The following is a 19,271-nucleotide window of genomic DNA, read 5'->3' as shown; positions in this document are numbered from 1 at the left end:
GTCCACAGGTTGCAAAAGTGTCATAGTTGCTCACCTTTGATTTATGAATTTACAGTGGAATATTTTTAAGGTCCATTTTGCTTGGGTCAAGTACTCCAGATAGTCCTTGACTTACAACAGTTCACCTAGTGACCGTTTGAAGTTACAACAGCACTGAAAAAGTGACATATGACCATTTTTCATACTTATAACTGTTGCAACATCCCCATGGTCATGTGGTTTACATTCAGATGCTTGACAACTGGCTCCCATTTAAGAGAGAGATTTCGGGCTCAAATGTGGTCATAAGACGAGGACTACCTTTTATGCTGTTCTTAATTTATTAGGCGACTAGCTTTCTGGTATTATACAACATTTGGCTTATACCTAGCAGCAGAACGGGAAATGCTATTAGAACAGAAAATATCATACGTGTTTTGAAAAAAAAAAAAAAACATTCGTAGAAATTATGGTATAAATTTTAACCGCTTCCCCTTAATGAAACATTCTCTGGCTATGAAAAATACATGCTTTGGGCTAAAATTGACCTAGAAATGTTCTCTTCATTTGTCTTTTTTGATTTTATACTCTGGAGCAGTGTTTCTCAACCTTGGTAACTTGAGGACTTCCAACTCCCAGAATTCCCCACCCAGCCAAATCGATTCCATCATTAACTATGACCTGATTTGGGGGGTCACAGGCAGTCCTCACTTAATGACCAGTTGCTTAGCAGCTGTTCAACGTTACGACAGACCTCCCCAGAGCTATGTATAACCGGCTCCAAGTTCTTATGGCCGCATGACCCTTCTCCTCCTCCCCGCAGCCCCCTGAGGTCACTTCACTGCATTTTGGGGCATCTGACAATTGACTGGCATTTACAGTCATTTGTAGCATCACCTAACTACGTTTTCAGGTGGGTTTTTTTTTGCCATTTCCTGCAAAAAACATCCAATGAAGAAAGTAGGCTCAAGAACTGCCCCCAAAAAGGTCATAAAATCAGAAGGTCTACCTGGTGATCTGTTTAAGGACCATGATGTACAACTGCTCAGTTACGATTGTTCAGTCGAGGATGACTTACCTAAGCAAGTTTATAACTAGTCAAACTTTATAACAGCCAACCAAACTTGAACTAACTCAGAACAATCACACCAGGGGAGTCAAATAAGAAGCGAAAAGCTTGCGGAAACAGCCACCCCGTCGAAAATGAAATAAGCTGGCATGAAGAAGTATTTGGCTGCCATCATTTGTCATTAATACGATGGGCATCTTTCCAGAATGGATGTGTTTCATTGCTATGAAATGATAGCCGGAGTGTGTTTAGCTCAAGTAATCAACAGCATCTGACAGAGAACTGTACTAAAGTTAGTCCTTGACTTACGACCACAATTGAGCCTAAAACCTTTGTTGCTAAGCGAGGCGGCTACTCAGTGAATTTTATGACCTTCCTTGTGAATCACTGAAGCCATTCACTTAGTCCAGGTGTTGGCAACCTTAAACACTCATAGAGCCATTTGGACCCCATTTCCCACAGAAAAGAAAACACCGGGAGCCACAAAACCCTTCCCATGCCTGACTATTTCCTGAGTAGCCACAAAACTAGCATATGTAGTTGAATTAAACATTTCATTTTCTTCTGAAACTTTTCTTTTCTTGGATTTATCCATGGTTGGCCTACCCAGAGTTGAAAAGATCAATAAATCGTGTCCATTAAGAATGTTTTGAACTTTGACTTCCTATGTTACTGGAGAATATTTAAAGACTGAGGGTTGTTCTTTGAGATGCTGTAATTTGTTCTTTTTGTTTTCTGTGGATTTGCTGCTGCCAATCTTGGCAATCCACAAACTATCAGGAAACCACCTTCTTCTTGGTACACAATGCCATTTAGCTGCCTCAGTTTCTCTTTTGATGAACAGCGGGAAGGGGAATGAGGAAAGTCCAGTTAGCAAATCATTTTCCTTGGTAAGGCTGGTACATTTTGGAAAATATATTGGTTTTCTCTTTCTCCAAGCAAAACTGGAATATTGAAATTAAGCTATTGATTTTTCAGCCTAGCTTGGGCACATGGAATAGGCCTTGCTAATTGGGGCATGATGAAGTTTTCACAACTTAAGCTGTGAAAACCTGATCATGACCCAATTAGCGAAGTCTAACTGAAGTTAATTGACTCATTAGTTATTTGGGCAATGTGTAATGAATGGCAATGAAAGTGGCCAAAATAGTTTTCGAAACGCATAGCAAGAATCAATAAACACACACACACATGCACACTTTGGAGTTGTTACTTTTTTCCCCAAAGATAAAGAAAACATGAAAGGAATATTTAAATAAGCACCATTACTTATTGCTTTAGTCCATGTCCAGGAAGGGAGGGAGGTAACAGGATTCCTCTGGGAAGGATAAAAAGCTGGCAATTAAAAACTTCTGAAAAATATCTTAAATGAAACCTTATACAGGTAGTTCTGACTGAGCCCAAAATCTCTGTTGTTAAGTGAGTTTTACGATCTTTCTTGCCATGTGAATCTGGCAATGGTCGTAAGTATGAAGCAGTTGCCAAGTGCCTGAATTTTGATCACATGATCATGGGGAATGCTGGGAAAGTCGTAACTGTGAAAAACGGTCGCAAGTCCCTTTTGTCAGTACCGTTGTAACTTCAAAAGGTCACTAAATGAACTGTTGTTGTAAATCGAGGACTGTCAGTTAATCCCATTTGGTCCCAAAGTTGATAATTCTACAACTTCTAGGACTAATGGAAGAAAGTCCTTCCAATTTTGCAGCCTCATTTGTAGAACTGAAGTACAAAATGTTATTTGCAGCAATTTGCTCGGGGGGGGGGGGGACACCGTGTGTGTGTGTGTGTGTGTGTGTGTGTGTGTGTGTGTGGACATGTACACCTCTTTCTCACCCTTTCCTTAATACCTTTAGAGTCACCGAGTGGAAAGAGCCCATCCCACCTGCAACAGGGAGAGAGGATGCAATAAATTTCAGTAGTAGTTGGCAAGAGTTTATTTTTTGGTTGTCAGTAGCAACTGATATTTGCGGATGTAAGTGGAAGGCATTTTTTCTTCCGGGGAGTTTAAGAGAAAGGAAAGAGATTGAAAAAGAAAGGGGATGGGGGGGGGGAGAGAGAAAGAAAGCTTTTTAAAAAAATTTACTCAACCCCAAAAGCATTTTTCTCAAAATAGAATTCAGTTGGCATGTCTGTTAAAAAAAAAAGCTTCACATTCATACAGCTACATTAGCTTTGCTTGTACTATTAACAAGGAGAGAGAGAGAGAGAAAGGTAGGTAGGTAGGTAGGTAGATAGATAAAGATAGACATAGACAGACAGAGATAGGGATAGATCAATGATAGATAGAAAGAGACATAGATAGAGACATAGACAGACAGATAGGGACAGATCAATTATTGATTTAGACAGACAGACAGAGATAGCGATAGATCAAAGATAGATAGATAAGATAGATAAGATAGATAGAGACATAGATAGAGACATAGACAGACAGATAGGGATAGATCAATTATTGATTTAGACAGACAGACAGAGATAGAGATAGATCAAAGATAGATAGATAAGATAGAGACATAGACAGAGGGATAGATTGATTGATTGATTTAGACAGACAGACAGAGACAGGGATAGATCAAAGATAGATAGATAGATAGATAGATAGATAGATAGATAGATAGATAGATAGATAGATAGATAGATAAGATAGATAGGAAGAAAGAAAGAAAGAAAGAAAGATAGATAGATAGATAGATAGATAGATAGATAGATAGATAGATAGATAGATAGGAAGAAAGAAAGAAAGAAAGAAAGATAGATAAGATAGATAGATAGATAGATAGATAGATAGATAGATAGATAGATAGATAGATAGATAGATAGATAGATAGATAAACAGACAGATAGGGATAGATCAATGACCAATTGTGATTGATTGATTGATTGATTGATTGATATAGACAGACAGACAGAGATAGGGATAGATCGATGATTGACTGATTGTGATAGATGAGAGAGAGAAAGAGAGAAAGAGAGAGAGAGAGAGATTCCAAAGCATCATCCCTAGAACTAAAAGGAAGATACCATTTTTGGCAACCCAGGGCATCTTCAGTATCAAAACCCTGGCACTGTCTCCAGATGGTACACTCTAGATGCATGGGAATTGATTTTCAAGACTCCCAGCCAGCATCTGAATTGGGGCAATCGAGTGTAAAAACTGCATTTCTTCATCCCTCCTTTTAGTATTTCAACAGAACTACCACCAATCGGTTATGGATCAGTGTTTCTTATTAACTTCAGCAACTTTTAAGGTGCATGGACTTTCAACTGCCAGCATGGCTGGCTGGGGAATTCTGGGAGTTGAAGTCCACAGGTCTTACAGACGCCAAGGTTGGAGAGCCCTGCGACAGACAGATACATGAATTAACTTCAGGGTTTTAGGTTATATTTTCTTGGCTGGTGATACAATGAACTTGCCTCAAACTTTTTTTTTTAATCCTGCTGTTATTATTTATTTAAAATTACCACAGAGAGAGTAGAAGCCTTGATAGTGAGAGGGTGACTGCGGTAACAGCAATGTCCCCTTTGTGCAGAAATGTTTTCCCTGCCAAGGAAGACTCAACCTTCTCTCTGTTGCAACCGTTAACAATGGGACGTAGTCAGTTCCCAAAATGTCTTTGCATGTACAGAAATAAACTTCACAACTCTCCAAAAGCATCATAGCCTCTGAGGGGGAAGCTGTTCCCTCATCTCTGCCTGAAATCCGCCTGACATTTTTCCTATTTTTGGCCTTGAGATCCCATTCCTTAAGGAGATGGAAAGCTGCAGCCCACATTTTCAAATTATTATCATTATTTTTTTTTTAAAAAAGCAACATTGCGTGTTAGAAAACAGTTCCCTCATCCGATTGGCATTGACTGAAATTTAACTTCAAAAGCATAAAGCTACCGCTTAAATGGAGTTAGGCTGAAGAACTACTACCTTGTCAGAATATACTGTATATATATATTTTTTAACATCACAACATCACAACACAGAGTGCCAAAAATAATTACACAGACTTCAAAGACTGCTTCCAGGGAACTTATCCATCTATTCAGGGGAAGGAGGAGATTAGGACAGAAAGGGAACACTGAAAGTAGAAAGACTATTGTGAATGGAGAAGAAGAAGATATGCCAAGGTCAAACGGTGGTTTTTAAAAATAGATGAGTACCAGGCTAAATGGAACCATCCATACTCAAAGCATTTCCACATCTCCATGCATTCCACACCTATAAAAAGTGACCTCAGATGAGACTGCTGATCCATGATGATCATCTAGGATGGACAAATTCAGAAGCAACTTTTATGTCCGTAACTCTGCTAACAGCAAAAGAAACTCCTTTAAAGCACTTTAAAAGTTATGTAATATTGTTGCATGGCAGGGAGTTGCAAAAACTCATCATGCCAGGAAATTTCAGAATGAAACAGAAATAGAAAAAAGAGTGTTGGGGAGGGACCTTGGAGATCTTCTAGTCCAACCCTTTGTACAAGCAGGAGACCCTCTACCATTCCAGACTAGTGACTGTCCAGTCTCTTCTTAAAAGCTTCCAGTGGAGTTTCACCCACAATTTCTGGAGGCAAGTCGTTCTATGGATTAATTTTCTTTCCGAAAAATTTCTCCTTAGTTCTAGGTTGCTTCTCTCCTTGGTAAGTTCCTATTCATTGCTTCTGGTCCTGCTTTCATGAGCTTTGGAGAACAGCTTGACTGCCTCTTCTTTGTGGCAGCCCCTCAAATATTGGAAGACTGCTGTCATGTCTCCCCAGTCCTTCTTTTTGCTAGATTAGACAAACCCAAATCCTGCAAACGTTCTTCATAGGCTTTAGCCTTCAGCCCCCTAAATCATCTTTGCTGCTCTTCTCTGCACTCTTTCCTTTGTCTCTACATCTTTTTTTATAACAGGGTGACCAAAATTGGATACAGTATTCTAAGTCTGGTCTTACCAAGGCGTTTATAAAGTGGTACTAATACTATGAAGGAAAGCGAATATAGGCATCCCGGGATAATGTTGCAGGATCCAACCTGGGCCGGTCACTGGGACCAGAGGTTTTGTCTTCCTTGTGCTGGAGCCCATCCTCAAAGAACTTCTCTCGTGTGCTTAGGTGCTCCCTAGCTATTCTGTGTGTGCGGCGTTTATATGGTGTACTTAAATGTGAAGTGCTAATACTTCACGTGATCTTGAAGGCTCCTTCTCCCTCCAGACGAATGCCGACCCTTTTCCTAGATCAGGTCATTCTGGAAGTTGATACAAGTAGAGATTTGGTATGGCCTGCATGGAAAGCAGAAGACCGCTCCAATCAGCACATTTTGCAGATTCCCCGTAATCCAGCATTTCTCAACTCCAGCAACTTTGCATGTGGACGTGGTGGCTGGAGAATTCTGGGAGTTGAAGTCCACACCTCTTAAAAGTTTCTGAGGTGCAGGAACACTTCTATAGGCCACAGCTGTCTATGCGACTGGCTCTTCGGAATGCTGGGCAGAGATTTGTCTTAAATAACCAAACAAATCAGTTTGAGTGTTTTTTTTTTTAAATGGTAATAAGGATCAAAGTGGAACCTTCTGGGTTCAAGAAATGGGCCCCATGAATTCTTCTTCTGTATATAAATAAAATGGCTCATATATTAGGAATGGTTGATCAGATCAAATCTCAGCAAATCTCAGCTGGATTTAATCCATCCATCCATCCATATCTACCTACCTACCTACCTACCTACTCACCCTCTCTCTCCCTTTCCATCTCTTTATCTCTCCCCATCCATATCTATCTATCTATCTATCTATCTATCTATCTATCTATCTATCTATCTATCTATCTATCTATCTATCTATCTCATCTATTTATCTCTCATCTATATCTATCTTCTCTCTCTCTCTCTCTCTCTCTCATCTATTTATCTCTATCTTCTAGCTCTCTCTCTCTCATCTATTTATCTCATCTCTATCTTCTAGCTATCTTCTATCTATCTATTTGTCTATCTATCTCATCTCTCTTATCTATTTATCTCATATCTATCTATCTATCTATCTATCTATCTATCTATCTATCTATCTATCTATCTATCTATCTATCTATCTATCTCAATTTCTGCAATTAAGTAAATTATTATATGGATTGCATACTAGTTTTATCTGCATGGAGACAAAGCTCTTTGCCCACAATTACTTTTAAAAGATTTGAACAATTTTATTAAAGAATGGTCAATGGTTGTTGTTGTTGTTTTTAATAGGAGCAAACATCTCCCATTCAATAGATACTTGCTACTCATATCAGCATAGTTACTGTGAAGTAACCTCATTTGATGTAGTGGATTTTTGGCTTTATCCTTAATCAATGTAACTTTATTGTTTTGAAAGATACTTTGTACTATATAACCTCAATAGGACACGAACTGTTACTTGTAACTTATTCTATCCTTACTATGGTAGACTAAATACAGCTAACAAAAAAAAATCCTTTTAAAAATATTTATCACAAGTAATAAAACATAGTTTGAATGCTCTGAAACATACAAAGCGAACAAGGGATCGGCAACTAACATCCACATGCAACAGGTGAATAGCACATGCACTGATTTCATAACTGACCATGTCAAAACAACTACAAATTATGCACCTTTTTAAAGACTCCCAGCTCATTCATCATAAAATAAAACCCCAAAACCTTTTTGTTAATTTCTCAGATCCTGACAAGTTAGGGAAATCAGAAATGTATCATTTTGCTATTACGATCCAACAGAATATCCTTCTGCACAACCTCTACCCATATAAATGAAGACTCAATCATCCAGGCAATAGATAGATCCATTTAGATCCATTTCCTCTAAAAAGATGAAATCTGTGGCAACTTGTAAACGTTGATCCATTTGCCATGATTTAACCTTTTTAAACCCCTATCTTCCTTTCCTTTGCTTTCTCCTTTCTTCCACTAATGGGTCTAAAACGACTAGGCTCCTAAGAAGGTATAACATCTTGGCAAATTTTCAAGCTTTGAAGACCAAGTTTCTTGCTTAATTAGAAAACTTCTCACCCTCATCCTCCCCCAAACTCATCAGCCAAGCTGTAGCCTCAAAAGCTGCAATTAAAATAATTTCTCCGAGGTTAAATCTTTTCCATGCACCTAGGAAAATTAACACGAACACCTTTAAGGTCTCAAACAGACAAACCTCACCAATCACTGAATAGGAGCATAGCTCCATTTCTAATTCAGAGTGTAAAGAACGCAAAGAGAAGAACTGTTAATGTTTCAACACGCAGCATAGAGAGCAGTTCCTACTCATCTTTTCCATCGAGGGTACCTCATCTTCTCTTTGAGATGTTCTTATCTCTATAATCAGAATATCTGGTCAGGAAAACAAATTGAGGACAGCCGGGTCCCCTATTGGGGAAAAAGCTCTTTCCCTCTTGCAAAAAAATATAAATAAATAAAAATAAATGCACGTTTATAGACATTTGGAACTCAACACCGGAGTATAATAATCGGCCGCTCTCTTTTAGGCTCCCCCGGGAATCTGCGGCTTTAAAATAAAAATTTGGAGATGCACTGCCCTCATCTTCACCCCTGCACCAGGTTGGAGAAGAAGGATGTTTACCTGCACATGGGAAGAGCATGGATGAGAAGGGCAGGAGAGGGGAGGGGAGGGAAAATCTGTGCCCCCCCCCTCTCCCCGGCTGCAGGGGAGATCTTCCTATATGAGAGGAAAGCCTGGTTGGAGGAAAAGTCGGGAGCCCCAGTGGGTGACTTTATCCGGGGTAGAACCTGCTCCTTCCTCTTCCTCCCCTCCAAGCGTGGAAGACGCCACTGCTCTTACTCAGCTTTTTACAGGAGGGATGCCCTGCTCTTCAGCGCAAGGAGGTGTCCCCGCTTCCCCTTCCTGAGTCCCCCCACCCCTTGAATTTAGGAAATGCCTGGCCTCTACCTGCCCCCCACCCCCACCCCATGGCCCAGCCTTGAGATAGGCAGGACCCCTCTCGCCCGAGCCCACAGGCACTCTTGCCCAGCAGGGACACTGGGGTGGGTGACAGGGAGGGTGGGATACTTTGCTGGGGCTGAAAGGACCCCTTTGCTCCTCTTTCTCCTTCCTTCCTTCCTTCCCTTCTCTCTCCTATTCCTTCCTTCCTTCCTTCCTCTTTCCTATTCCTTCCTTCTTTCATTCCTTCCTCTCTCCTACTCCTTCCTTCCTTTCCTTCTTTCCTTCCTTTCTCTTCTATTCCTTCCTTTCTTCTTCTCTCCTATTCCTTCCTTCCTTCCATTCTCTCCTATTCCATCCTTCCTCTCCTATTCCTTCCATTCCTTCCTCTCTCCTATTCCTTCCTTCCTCTCTCCTATTCCTTCCTTCCTTTCCTTCTTTCCTTCCTTTCTCTCCTATTCCTTCCTTCCTTCTATTCCTTCATCTCTCCTATTCCTTCCTTCCATTCCTTCTTTCCTTCCATTCTCTCTCCTATTCCATCCTTCCTCTCCTATTCCTTCCTTCCTCTCCTATTCCTTCCTTCCTTCCTTCCATTCCTCCTCTTCCCCTCCACCTTCCCCTTCCTATTCCCTTTCCTTTCTCCTCTCCCCCACCGCCTCTCATTCCCATTTCCTTCCTTCCTTCCTTCCCCTCCCACCCTCCCTCCCCTACTTCCCACCTCCCCTATTCCTTGCAGGGTTCCTCCTGGTGCCCTCGGGATCGGGGACCCCAGCGCCTCCCATTGCAGCAGGTGAGCACGTGCCCTTTGCGGAGGCCGGGCTGGGGGAGCAGGGCAAGGCGGAGGAGCAAGCACGAGCCAGGGACACCCCCACACCCCACCTCCACCCCCGGCCAGGGGACTCGGAGGCCGATGGAGAGGTACCTGCTGCTGCTGCTGCTGCAACCGAGGTTCCTCCTCCTCCTCCTCCTCCTCGCCGGGCTCCGCTCTGCTGCAAGAGGCAAGCGGGCAGGCGAGGGAAGCGAGCGAGCGAGCGGACGCGCGCATGCGCGTTCTCCCTCTCTCTCCTGAGCCTTCTCCGAGGGCGCGCGCCCGGGGCCCCTCCCCTCCGGGGGCGGGCCCGCTCCCTCCCTCCCTTCCCCGTCATGGGCCTCGCTCTCTCCCTCTTCCTCCTTCCTCTTCCTCCTCCGGTCGCCTTGGAAACCGACCCGGCGGAGGAGTGTTTGTGTGCGCGCGCGCGCGCTCCCTCCCTCCCTCCCTCGCCCGCTCGCGCGGCCGGCCCTCGGGCGCGAGATCGCCGCCTCCTCCTCCTCAACCTCCCTCCCTCCCTCCCTCCCTCCCTCTCGTCACGTGACGCGCTCGCGCGCCGGCCAATCGAGGCGGACGGATGAGTACGGCGCGGGTGCTGGGGGAGGGGGGGGACTGGGTGCGGGGGGGGGGAAAGAGGGAGTTTGTAGTAATAGTACGAGAGGGGAGGGGAGAAAAAGGGGTGGAGTCCAGAAAAGGGGAGGGCGGTTGCTGAGGGGAGGGGCTTCCTGGGTGTGTGGTGGGGGGAGGGGAGAAAGGAGTGAGGCGGGGAGGTTGTGAGGGAAAGGATTTATTTGAGGATTCTGTATAATTGTAATCGTGTCATTAATATGTGTTAATAAAATATTTATTACCATTATTTGTATTTAATGTTAGTATTTATCAATATGAGCTCTATTAATAAAAGTCCCTTGTTCTTTTACTTTGCAATATAAAACGGAGAAAACATTTTATACCATAATGTATAAAATACATGAATATCTCTCATCTTCCAGGTGTGACACTCATATTAATAATATATAAAACCACCTATAGTATCTAATCTCTATGTAAAATGTGTAACATTAACTAGTGTTATCTAATGTTGTACATGGCATAGTTAATGTAAATAATCTATAAAATATAGGCGGAATTTTGTATATTACATATTTTATTTATCAGATTTTTAAATCCGCCCATGTCCCTCTGAAAGGGAATCCTCTGCACAGAGACCAATGATCTTGTTGTGGTTGACAATAAATACATTTTAAAAAAAAGTAATAATAGCTGGAAGAAGGAATTCCTTCACATTCACATTAGGAGGGAGGAATATTAGGTTTGCAACCTTGAGTTATTTATAAAAATAATAAAGGCACAAGATATCAATAAAATAAAATAAAATAAAATGAGGGAAGGAAAAGAAAAAGAAAGAAAGAAAAAGAAGAAAGAAAAAGAAGAAAAAGAAAGAAAAAGAAAAAGAAGGAAAGAAAGAAAGAAAGGCTATCTAATAAAACTCCTGTATGGGATTCATAGAATCACCAAGAATTGGGCAAGATAGAATGGATAGCATCATTATCGTCAAGGATACCCAATAAAATGCAAAATAAAAGCCCCACAGAAGCCCAATAGTCATGCTAATCTAAACTGATATACAAATTAAATTACGATAACAATGGGATTAAAATAGGGTGACAAAAAAAGCTTGGGAAAATGAAAAAAGTAAAACAACCACCACCCCGAAATAGGATTAATTGTAATCACTTGATTTCGATATTAGGACAACTAATCGCCTCTAAAGATAAAAGTCCTAAATGGGTTCCTTCATAAGGTTGGTACTCTTCATAGCCATGACAAAATATTTCAGATTATATTCTGAGATGAGAGGTATAAATAGTTCTACTGTGCACCTGGTATTATGCCTAGTTTTATTATGGAATTTCAGGATGGATGGTAGCCACGCAACAAACCTTGTTTTGGTGATCATGAGGTTTCAGGTCTTCTTGTTGTGAAATTTTATGTTTTCCATAAATGCAAATGCCTATCTCCAACAGTCGTTCGCCCCAATTAATTCTTTACCCGAGGTATGAAAATAAATAAAATGCTTTAAAAAGAATAGCGGGTTAGTCGTGTTTTAGACGTGTGGATGGTGCAATGTTTAGGCAAACATGGAAAATCCTGGCCAAATATACGTTACGGTGAAAAGAACAAAGGGGTGGTATAGTAAAAAGTGGGTGGTTTTTAAAAAAAAAAAACCCTGGAATTTGCTATGCAAACAAGAATTATTAAAATTGCTACATTCATGTCAGCATTCAGGATCTTTAGGAGTATTGCGACTATAGTATCAAGTAAAACGATAGATTGTGCTTTATTTTCTACTTCGCTACATATAGCAAAACTGATTTATTTATAAATAATGAAACTTGTATTGGAATATTAGAAACAATGTTGAATAGTAGGCCATAAAAAGATGGGCAATGCAATATACTCTTCACTTTTTAGAAAGGAAACTACAGAGGCATGTCGCTCTGGGAAAGAATTTGTGAAATGAGAAACCGCAACTGAGACTGTCATTTCTTGTGATCTGTAACAGCATCATAAGGAACTTAAATTGCAAGGCAAGTTGATGCAAAAAGAAGTCTTTTCATACCGAGTGTAAGAATTGAGTTTATAACCCTTGTATAATTTATAAGAATACCTCTGGGGAATCTTCTAAGCCAAGATATGCATTTATTTATGCCTTTATTAATTTCTAATACGATGCATTCATTTTGGCCAGCCTGTCATCCACAATACTCTCTTACATTCAAGTTTAAAATTTCTTTTTAAAAAAAAAAAAAACCTGAATAAAATAAGAATGAGTGAAAATGCTCTTTTGAATTTAAAGTTGCAATGCAATGCAAATTCAGCAGGCTTACTTTGGAATAAACAAGATTGCAAAAGTTTCGAAAGTTTTTTGAGGAAGAAAGAGAATCTTAACAGCATTCTCTCTTGAATGGTAATGGCTTTTCCCAAGTTTAAATGATTATGTTACATCTAATGACATGTATGCAAACTACTCTATGCCATTAAAGGTTTCCTGGTTATTGTTCCTATGATTTTATATATCTGTGGACAGATTCAGAAATAGTGCGACAGCTGTTCTCAACTGCATTCACGCATCTTCAGTACATCTGGTTTTCTGGAACGTATTTAGTTTGTTATCTGAGCATTGACAGAATGTCCATTGGTCAGTTATAAAAAGGCCATACTACTGGATCTGCACATATACAGGTAATCCTCAATTTAAAACAGTTCATTTAGTGACTGTTCAAATTTACATAGGCACTGAAAAAAGTGACTAAGGACCATTTTTCACACTTATGACCGGTGCGGTATCCCCATGGTGATTTACATTAGAATTCTTGACAACTGGTTCACATTTATGACGGTTGCAGTGTCCCGGGGTCACGTGATCCCCTTTTGTGACCTTCTGACAAGCAACGTCAGAGGGGAAACCATATTCACTTAACAACAGCATTACTAATTTAACAATTTAACGACCGGGTTACTAAGTTAACAACTGCAGTGATTCACTTAACAAATGGGGGAAGAAAAGTTATAAAATGGGGGGGAAAAACTCATTTAAGCAAATGTCTTACTTAGCAACACAAAATTTTGGTCTCAATTGTGGTTGTAAGTTGAGGACTACCCGTATTATGCCAATACATTTATGACATCCTAGGTTCATTGGGAAGAAGTTGATGCATATGATGGCCAGCACCGGCTGGAGAACTGTGATTTCACGTTGTGTATATAATTATAATAATTCTGCTCCTTGTATTACTTGTGCTATGGCTCACGCAATGAATATTTCATATCCAAAATTAGAATTATGTTCTTTCTACTCATATTATTTTGATTATGCTGAAGCACAACTAACTGTGCAGTTTAATGCTTCATGGCAGACAAAACTCCATCTGTATGTATTTCTGTCTCACTTAGCTTGCCAGCAGTGATCAAATCTGCATATTGAATTATGACTTTACAGGCTTATTTGAAAATATGTCTTGCACTCCACTAGCACAGACTGTAACAACGTACTGTATTTTATGCATACTAGCTTGAAGTCAAATCCTTACCAGCTTCACTGGAACTAAATCCTTAATCAAAAAAAAGGAGATATAATTTGGAACCCAACATACTATTCCTTAAGTCACATTCACACTTATTGAAGCGGTTTATATATTGGCTTAAACGTTGGAAAGCGGATTAATCCCTTTTAAAATAAATAGTAAAAGTCACCCCCAATTTCAAAAAAGGGATTATTTTAAGAGGCACTATTTTAAAGCTGGGATGAGTCACCTTTTTTGAAGCAAAAATAGGCAGGTAAATTAGAGAAGAAAGTGACAATAGGAGTATCGTATCTGGAAATTCAGAAGAAATGTATTCCTCATTTTCATTTGTTGGGCAACAATTAGCAGCAAAGATTAGTTGCTATGTTATTCTTGGCTGTTTCTTGACCTAGCTACAATTCTGGTCTGCTTTTAAGTTCCGAACTATTAACAGTGATCATTCAAGATGATTTTAAAAAAAATGTTTAAGTACATTACAAAAAATGAATTTCTGATAGATCCCTTCTGCCCTAGACATTGAGGTGTAAAATAGCAATTGAAGCCCTTTGTGCCAAAATTTGCCAGAAATCTAGGTTGAATTCCAATTTATTTATGGCAATGTTTTGCCTTTTTAAAGTCCTAATAAATTTCCTTCCTTCCTTTAGGCAGAAAGTTCACGGGCATCAGCTTTGCACTGAGAATAATTTCTGTCATCCCAACAAAAAAGATGAATAATTGTAGGTAAGTTGTCGCCTCACATCTGCCTTCTATCTATTAAACATATACCGTATTTTTTGGAATATAAGACGCTCGGGACTATAAGCCGCACCTACCTTTTTTGGTGAGGAAAACAAGAAAAAGAAATCTGCCTCTGCCTCCCAGCAATTTTGCCTCCTTGCAGCAAACAGCAAACAGCCTGCTTTACTTTCATTTTCGTTTTCAGCATAGCTTGATTAGCACAAGAAAAAAAAAATCTGCTCCCAGCAATTTACCTCTTTGCAGCAATCAGCTGAGGCCTGCACAGGGCAATCCCTGCAGCCTGAAACAGCTGAGAGTCGGGAAGCCATCCAAGGACAATCAACTTGTGCTAATCAGGTTGTGCTGAAGCTGAAATGGGCTGTTTCTTCTTGCTGCTTGCTGCAAGGAGGTAAATTGCTGGGAGGCGGAGGCCAAAGCGTGGGGGCCAGTGGGTGGGCAGGGCTACATTCGGTGTATAAGACACACCCAAATTTTCACCCCCTTTTACGGGGGAAAAAGGTGCGTCTTATACTCCGAAAAATACGGGTATTTGGCCCACTGTGGGCCAGTTGCTAAGCCCCAAAACCAAAAATCAGTGAAGTTACCACAGACCCCAAAACTGGAATTGACAACCCAGATTCGAAGTTACGACCTCTCTGCCCCCGTTATGTGGCCACATTTTGAATGCTCGGCAACTGGCCCACATTAACAGTTGTTTGCAGTGCCCCACAATCGCGAGACCATGATTGACAGTGTTTTTGCCATAAACCAGCATTTATGTCCAATTTCCAGTAAAAAACTGCCCCATAGCAAACAACAGGTTTGCTTAATGACTGGGGTGGTTGCTTAAAGACCGTTGCTCCCTCTTTATGAATGCTGCAGAAAAGGTCATAAAATGGCGTCTGGTCACATGGTGATTCTTTATGATTGTCCTGATTTATAGCCAAAATCGCGGGCTCAAAAGTGAGTCGTATGTTGTCCTCAACTTACAACAGTTCATTTAGTGACCGTTTGAAGTTACACAGGCATTGAAAAAAGTGACTTAGGACCATTTCCTCACATTTACGACCACTGCGGCATTCCCGTGGTCACGTGATCAAAATTCGGATGCTTGGCAACTGACATGTACTTATGACGGTTGCAGTGTCCTGAAGTCACGTGATCCCCTTTTGAGACCTCCTGACAAGCAAAGTCAATGGGGAAGCCGGATTGGCTTAACCACCGTGTTGCTAATTTAACAACAAGAAATGTCGAAAACGGGGCAAAACTCACTGAAGAAATGTTTCACTTAGCAACATAAATTTTGGGCTCGGTTGTGGGTCGTAAATCAAGGACTACCTGTTCTGTGGGAATACCTTAAAGTACGGTGGGCGGTCAGCTTCCTGCTTTCGTTGCAAGCTGCACAGCTTGGAAGGGAAATTCTTGGCTTTCCCACAGTCCCTCCTCCTGTTTCCAGATCATTACTATTGTGCCGAGTCAGGAATATTGCGCATTTGCTGCGCAAGCATACTTTCAGTGGCACGTTGCAGCGGAAATCACATTATTCTGTGCTCCAACAGATTATGTGCTAAAGCACCATAAAAAAATACCCCCTCCAGCCCTCCTTTGGTATTAGGAAATGGAGGTATCTGCTTTGACGCCACTTCAGCTTATAAAGAGTTCTCCATGAGGGACATCGCAGGAATATCTTTTTAAGCTTTTAATAAATGTACCCAACTTCAGGGAAATGCCACAACTTTTTGTTCGGGCAGACTTTGTTCATTGATTCATTTAAGATCAATGTGGAGTTCAGGAGTGCATAATTTGTTCAATTATTTAACATAACATAACATAACATCAGAGTTGGAAGGGACCTTGGAGGCCTTCTAGTCCAACCCCCTGCCCAGGCAGGAAACCCTACACCATCTCAGTCAGATGGTTATCCAACATTTTCTTAAAAATTTCCAGTGTTGGAGCATTCACAACTTCTGAAGGCAATTTGATCCCACCGGATAAAAAGTGTTCACGAAAGAGACCCAAAATAAGATGGATCGGCGACATCAGCAAGTATGGCAGGCCCAATTTATTTTATTTTTATTTATTTATTTATTTGTCGAGTACGTATTAGATAATATATATGTATAAGCATGAATTGAATACATAAAGTGAATACAATTAAAGGAAACATTAGGACAGGGACGGTAAGAACGCTGGTGGGCTTATGCACGCCCCTTACAGACCTCTTAGAAATGGGGTGAGGTCAACAGTAGCCAGTCTAAGGTTAAAATTTTGGGGGTTTGGGGATGAGACCACAGAATCTGGTAGTGCATTCCAGGCATTGACCACTCTGTTGCTGAAGTCGTATTTTCTGCAGTCGAGTTTGGTGCGGTTTACCTTGAGTTTGTATCTATTGTGTGCTCGTGTATTATTGTGGTTGAAGCTGAAGTAGTCATTGACAGGTAGGACATTGTAGCAGATGATTTTATGAGCTGTTCTTAGGTCACACAGAAGGCGGCATAGTTCTAAATTTTCTAAGCCCAAAATTTCAAGTCAAATTGGTCAAAGAAAGCTTAGGACCGTATGGGTTGGAAATGTGCGGAAGAAGCCTTCATCCTGCAGTGGATAGACAAAGAAGGAGGAGGAAAAGAAGAGGAGGAGGAGGAAGGACAAGGAGAAGAAGGAATTAATTAGGGTTAGCTACCAGACATTGCAGTGGGAAGCTGCTCAGTCCTTGGAATCCCAGAAATAATAGAAGGAGAAAAGAAGAAGGAGGAGGAGGAGGAGGAGGAGGAGGAGGAGGAGGAGGAGGAGGAGGAGGAGGAGGAACAGGAACAACAACAACAACAATAACAACAACAACAACAACAACAACACAGTCCTAAACGCTTAGGAAGTGTTTGACTAGTGATCTGTGATACGAAATCCAGCATATTTATCTCGTTTGCTGTGTATACTGTCATTATTATTATTATTATTATTTTATTTACACAAAATGACAGTATACACACAAAATGACTGTCATCATCATCATCATCATAATTTTATTTACAGAAAATGACAATATACACAGCAAACGAGATAAATATGCTGGATTTCGTATCACAGATTACTAGTCGAACACTTCCCAAGCGTTTAGGATGATGATGATGATTATTATTATTTAGGGTTAGCTACCAGACATTGCAGTAGCTATGCATCTTTAGCCATTTCACCTTCATTTAATGGAAGCAAGCCACCGCTTCCCTTTTGTTCAAGGCTGGGCTGACTGCAGATCTGCACCTCTGTCATTGTCAGATTCTAATCCCAGAGATGCTAGAATTAAAATCCGCCGTCCTTCCGTGGGATGTATATCATAAATAGAATATTGTTCATTAATTGGGAGAGTATATCTTACTCTCTTGCTTGAAATTCAACAGCTGTGCAATATCTTAAAGATGAGGAAAAAAATATTAATATAATACTGCACAAAAGCACTAAAGGACCACAATTCGTTTTTGATCGATTGCTTCTAGGACTTAAATAATAAGATTTAAGTCTGAAAAGTGCTTAAAAGTTATTTGTTGCTCTATTCTAAATTAAATGTTTTGGGGGGGAGGAATGTTTCCAGAATGCAAACTTGGTAGCTTGAACATGCCTAGTGGGTTAATCAATCACATTTTTTTTTGCTTGTTAACTGAAATAATTTTATGCTCTTTAGTATATTGCTTTCTCAGACACACAGAAAATTCTCTCACACAGACCATTAATTTCGATGTTGATCTACAGCATACTTGTGAATCGATTATTGTACAATGCATTTGCATTTGCTTAGATCGTCTGATTTTCCAAACTGCGTTTAGCATGTTTCAAATTATTTGCTGAGTCTCGCCCTTCCAGCCGCAGTCTTTTAAACAGGAGGAGCAGCTCCCTTTATAAATTAGAATTATGGTTGTGGGCAGCATCACAGTAAGTTACTACCTTCATGCCTCATACCAGAAACCAGGTTTCAGCGTTTTTCAAGATCTTTTTTTTTTTTAAAAAAAATCAGTTTTCAAGCCCATGTAAAAAAGTGGTGGGATTGATAATTTGGGGCCATCTGCAGCCCCCACAAGCCAGGAGAAGGCCTTGGAGGTTACCAGCTGGGTTGTCCTCCCGCCACCAGCTTCTCCATCTCCTCCCTTAGGCATGCTTTCAATAATTTACTGAATAATAATAATAATAATAATTTACTATTTACTGAATCTGCACTACTATTAATCGTTTCATAGTTCCCATCACCAATCTCTTTCCACTTATGACTGTATGACTATAACTTGTTGCTGGCAATCCTTATGATTTATATTGATATATTGATCATCAATTGTGTTGTAAATGTTGTACCTTGATGAACGTATCTTTTCTTTTATGTACACTGAGAGCATATGCACCAAGACAAATTCCTTGTGTGTCCAATCACACTTGGCCAATAAAATTCTATTCTATTCTATTCTATTCTATTCTATTCTATTCTATTCTATTCTATTCTATTCTATTCTATTCTATTCTATTCTAATGGAAAGAGCATTTGAGATGATCACTGTCCACAAATAAAACTCTTATTCACGCTGTTATGATTGTTCAGGTAGAGTTTTCTCATGTTGTTTATCGTGTTGTTAAAAACAACAACAACCCAGTTCTGTCATTAAAGGCAGGGGTTGATTCTACATATGTTCACTTAGATGTCAGCGGCCCGTAGTTCCATAAAACCACAGAGTGAGTACAGTTAAG

The 19,271-nt window shown here is 40.4% G+C and overlaps 2 protein-coding genes across 10 annotated transcripts in view; one reads left to right on the top strand and one right to left on the bottom strand.

Moving 5' to 3' along the window:
• NRG4 (neuregulin 4) overlaps positions 1-19,271 on the top strand; it is a 47,637-nt gene that overhangs the window by 3,620 nt on the left and 24,746 nt on the right. For 2 of the 4 annotated variants that reach the window (XM_058156651.1, XM_058156652.1), the window contains exon 2: positions 14,474-14,549. The gene's annotated coding sequence lies outside the window, so the exon portion shown is untranslated. Of the gene's footprint in view, positions 1-12,239; positions 12,337-12,832; positions 12,988-14,473; positions 14,550-19,271 lie in introns of those variants that run through there. The other 2 variants (XM_058156654.1, XM_058156653.1) reach the window with 2 other exon arrangements.
• The window catches only part of TMEM266 (transmembrane protein 266), a 73,659-nt gene that overhangs the window by 53,160 nt on the left and 1,228 nt on the right, over positions 1-19,271 (bottom strand). Inside the window, exon 1 of one of the 6 annotated variants that reach the window (XR_009152046.1) lies at positions 5,970-6,748. The exons of 1 other annotated variant lie outside the window; for it this stretch is intronic. The gene's annotated coding sequence lies outside the window, so the exon portion shown is untranslated. Of the gene's footprint in view, positions 1-5,969; positions 6,751-9,855; positions 10,187-19,271 lie in introns of those variants that run through there. 4 more of the 6 variants (XM_058156644.1, XM_058156646.1, XM_058156642.1 and 1 more) reach the window with 4 other exon arrangements.

Source organism: Ahaetulla prasina, chromosome 13 (assembly GCF_028640845.1).
Source record: "Ahaetulla prasina isolate Xishuangbanna chromosome 13, ASM2864084v1, whole genome shotgun sequence".
Taxonomy (NCBI): domain Eukaryota; kingdom Metazoa; phylum Chordata; class Lepidosauria; order Squamata; family Colubridae; genus Ahaetulla; species Ahaetulla prasina.
This window is presented reverse-complemented; position numbering and strand designations above follow the sequence as displayed.